Source organism: Empidonax traillii, unplaced genomic scaffold (assembly GCF_003031625.1).
Source record: "Empidonax traillii isolate 1590-97213 ecotype Southwest subspecies unplaced genomic scaffold, ASM303162v1 scaffold3440:size12991, whole genome shotgun sequence".
Lineage (NCBI taxonomy): Eukaryota > Metazoa > Chordata > Aves > Passeriformes > Tyrannidae > Empidonax > Empidonax traillii.
Genome location: NW_020958633.1, coordinates 4,075 through 8,525, shown reverse-complemented (window position 1 = coordinate 8,525; position 4,451 = coordinate 4,075). Strand labels below are relative to the sequence as shown.

General features: G+C 52.1%; 2 non-coding genes across 2 annotated transcripts; both read right to left on the bottom strand.

Moving 5' to 3' along the window:
• Positions 1-2,374: 2,374 nt before the first annotated feature.
• On the bottom strand, positions 2,375-2,565 carry LOC114072536. The gene has a single exon (XR_003574195.1). It is a non-coding gene; the product is annotated as a U2 spliceosomal RNA (small nuclear RNA).
• A 1,774-nt stretch (positions 2,566-4,339) lies between these two features.
• On the bottom strand, positions 4,340-4,407 carry LOC114072539. The gene has a single exon (XR_003574198.1). It is a non-coding gene; the product is annotated as a small nucleolar RNA SNORD31 (small nucleolar RNA).
• Between the last annotated feature and the right edge of the window lie 44 nt (positions 4,408-4,451).

Here is a 4,451-nt window from a genome sequence, read left to right as displayed (position 1 = left end):
CCCCCCCCAATTTTTTACTAGACCCTCACACGGGAAATAAACAGTTTGTTAACGACGGAGCGCCGTGTAAATTAAACCAAAAAAAACAAAAAAAACCAAAAAAAACAAAACAAAAGACAGGGAGAGAAACGAGTCAGGGTGAGCCCTACCAAAACATTGTGATGGTTTGGTCTTGACTCCCTGCCAAATGCCCAACTTCCCCCCCCCCCAGTAGCAGCCCCTCTCTTCCCCCCTTTCTACTTCCCCCAGGGGGAAAGGAAAAAAAAAAAAACTATGCAAATTGAAGAACCCGAAAACCAAGCTAGTTATATAAAAAAAAAAAATGTATTTTATGTGTATTACAGTTAATATTTATTTTTTATGTTTATTACAGTTTAATACAGTTAAAATAATGCTACGTACACAGCAAAAGGGAATCCAAAACACCCCCTCCCCGAAGGGATAGGGGAAAGGGGAAAAAAAGGGATAAAAAGGAAACAAAAAGGGACACCAGATATGGGCAATCAAACTCGAGAACCAGTAAAATAACCGGTAAAACAAATCTCACCACGTCCCTTAGAAAAGCAGGATTGGCAGACACGGTCACCTCTCCCCAAGGTTCCACGTGGCAGGTCAGTGGGTGCTGCAGCCTCAGCCTGAGGTAGAGAAGAAGAAGGAAGGCCGCTTTTCCTCCTCTTATTTATACACAATTTACGTAAAAAATCGTGTGGAATCCTGGGAACGCTGCCCCTTCCTCGGTTACGAGCTGGTAATCAGGGAAGGCCTCGATTAAAACCGCTGATTTCCCCCCCACGTGGAACCCGAAACTCGACGCTGCGCCAACTGCTGAGGGGAAATGAGCTGAGGGGTGTTGTAAGTCACTCCTTTCCTTGAATTTTGAAGGCGGCAAAGATACCTGCAGGGCAAAGAAATATAGCAAGAGATTTTTATTGCAGTGCTGGTTACCCGTTTCCAGCACTGGGTGCACCTCTGGGTCGTACAAAGAGCCACACACATTGTTTGAAAACCCCGCTTTTTGTACCCTCTCGATATCAGTTGTTGAATATTCATTCATTGTCCCGTTTGTTGCCTTGAAAGGTAATTTCCCTGCTTTGGAGGTGGGTGTTACCTTCTGGCTGGTTGTAATTTATCTCCCCTGGGCTCGTACAGGGGGGGTCTTGCATCATCCCCACACTGCAAGGCATGGAGGGCCTCTCTTTGTATCCACATGGCACAGAGGAATACATTTTTATTTATAATTTGTTCCCTGTTCCCGGCCCCAAAAGATTCCCTGGTGTTCGGTCCAGACAGGACCCTTCACCTTACAGACACCTAGAAGTTAGTAAAGACACAGAAATAGTTCTTTTGTCAGTACCCCCTTTTTATTTTAATTTGCTTGGAACAAAACCGGTGCCTTTACTTATCACAGGGGACAATTCCACAGCAGTTCCCAGCAACCCCATCCCATTCCTGTCCTTTTATCTGGATGGATTTACACGCGGATTTATTTACACACCCCCCCGAGTCTCTGGAGCAGCAGCAAAACGTCCATAAAACCTCCCCCCCCCCAAAAAAAAACCCATCTGGTCAATCCACCTTCGTTGTCCCTCTCCCTGAGGACACCACGGGTGACATCCCTGTGTCTTCCAGGGGGAGGGGGGATTGTTGGATTGTTGTTGGATTGTTGGATTGTTGGATTGTCGCTCGTCCTGGTTCCACCCCCCCTCTCCTGGTTTATCCCAGTTGGTTTGGCTCGTTAATGGGGCGATCAAGGGAGTCCTCGTCAGGCGGGGGATTGGGGACAGAAGTGACAAAGACTCAGCATTTCAGGATCGCTGCCGTCAATCCAGTTTGATTCCTGGGGTCGTTTTGTTTTCCTGGAACGTTTATTTCTCTCGTTCCTGGATTGTCCCCCCACCCAGAAATGAAAATGAAACCTCCCGGTTCTGTCCCACATGGCTGGAGTGGGTTTATCCCCTTTGGAGTGGATTTATTCCCCTTTGTCCCCTTCCAGCAGGAAGGGAAAAGCTTGGACCGGGCAGATCGTGCATCCCCAATGTTCGAAGGTCCCAGCAGCTTCCAGGGTTGTCTTTTAACAGCCCCCTCCGTCCTTCGGGCCTTTCCGGAGGCCGGAATGTGACAGCGCAGGTTGCCTGGGACTAAAAACCTCTCAAAACATCTGAAATGTATCGACTGCATCGACTTAATTACAAGTAGATCAAAAATACAGAAGACGTTAAAAGTGGGAGGGGGCAAGGAAGGCGTTGAGGGGTTGACAGGGGTCTAATGAATCAAGAAATTTCAGGGTTGATGGGGGTCTTTAAGTTTTTGGTACGAATAGGAATTAAATAAGGATGTTTGAATCTGTTTTTTGACCGGTATAAGGTCCCCTGGGAGGGGGTGCACCGTTCCCGGAGGCACTGCAATACCGGGACGATGCTCGGAGCGGAGGGAGCAAGCTCCGGGTCCAACTCCCGCGCCCAAAAATCCGTTTAATATAAAGTCCTCTCATCGAGGACGTATCAGATATTAAACTGATAAGAACAGATACTACACTTGATCTTAGCCAAAAGGCCGAGAAGCGATACCGTACCACCCCACACGGACACGCACGGCCCACCTTCGCCCCCTATGAACCTCACGGTGACCCCCGCACAGCCCTCACGCCTTTCTTCACCCCCTTTTGGATTTTTGCCCCGCTGATCCCGCACCTCCTTCTCTCGTTACGCAAGTTCTTATTCCCAAAAATCCCGAGATAACCCCAAAAAGGCGCTCCCATCGTGCCCTTCGAGGGCGGGTGTGGCATCTCATTTGCATGACCACGCCCATCCCGCTCATGGGCCTCCGGGAGCGATCGCAGAGCGCGGGAGAGCCGGGAAAGGGATCCGGGAGAGCCGGGAAAGGGATCCGGAGCAATTCCAGAAGGAACGACCCCACTTTGGAGCCGTTCCCGAAGGGATGACCCCCTGGGACGCGTTGGAAGAATTCCCGAAGGAATGATCCCACAGGGACACATCGGAGCCATTCCCAAAGGAGTGACCCCGTGGAAAAGGGATGGATGCAATCCCTGGTTTTGAGGGCTCCCCCCCTTCCCATCTCCCTGAAAACCACTCGTGGGAAGGAGGGAGAGACCCAGGAACGAAACGAGACCTTGGGAAGGAGGGAGAGGCTGGAAAAGGTGTTTTGGGATTCATTTCACTTCCCGTTATCGCACTCTGGTCCCATCTGGGGATAAATCCAGTTCTCATGATCTTGTCTTCCCGAAATCCCCGAGGGATCCCTCCCTGCCCTTTTCCCAACTCGAGGGGAATATTTTTCCTGGGATTACCGGTGGGAGGTGGTTCTGTGGCGGGATCGGGACAGGCCTGATCCTTGGGATCCGTGGGATCCAACAGGGCCAAGTGCCAGGGGCACAACAACCCTCTGGGATGTTCCAGGTGGAGGGGAAGAGCAGCCGGAAAACCGGGAAAGGCCCTGGGGGTGCTGGATGTGATCCCAGGTGTGTCCAGGTGGGGAAAAACACCTGGATTGGATCGGGAATGGTGTTTCCAGCTGTTCCCAGGTATATCCAGGTGGGCAATAGCACAGGGATTGGATTGGGAATGGTGTGTCCAGCTGCTCCCAGCTGTTGTTCCCTGACATCGGGATTGGATCGTCCCCCTGTCCCTGTCCCAGGTGAGGCCACACCTGCAATTCCGGGGTCACTTTTGGGACCTGGAGGGGCTGGAAAACCCCTGAGGGTGGCAGGAGAGGGTCGGGTGGGACATGGGCAGGAATTTTTCCATGGAAAGGGGTTGGAATGACCACCCTTGGAGATGCCCAATTCCAGGATCTCCCTGGATGAGGAACTAGCCCATGGTTCTTCCCAATTCCCCCCCAAAAATCAGCACAAAATCCACGTTTTTTATAAAAATAGACATTTTTTTTATTCAGGTTGATGGAGCAACAAATTCAGGTGGAGCTGCAGGAAAAATTGGCGGGGGGGGGGGTTGTTAAGTGGGAACCCAAAATCCCCTAAAGGGACCCCCCCTTAAGGCCCTTTCCCCCCCCCCCCCCCCCCCCAGACCCCCAACATCCCACCCTGGGACCCCCAAACCCCCTCCCCCACCAAAGAACCCCCCTCCTCACCTACCCAGAGACCCCCAAAATCTCAACCAACTTAGGACCCCCCTTAAATTCCTTCCCTAAATCAGGACCCCTCTCTCACCCCCCCCAAAATCCCTTCTAGGGATTCCCAAAAAACTCCCAAATGCCCTTCCCCAAAAAAAGGTCCCCCCCTCCCCTTTCTCACCCACCCAGAGACCCCCAAACCCCCTCAGGGACCCCCCAAAACCCCCCAAAACCCCCCCTGGCCCCCCCCAGAGCCTCAGGGAGAACCACTCAGTCACGGGGCTCAGTCTGGGGCGGTATCGCCTCATCCTCGGCACGGGGGGGACCCCAAAACCCCCCCTGGACCCCCCAAAACCCCCCCT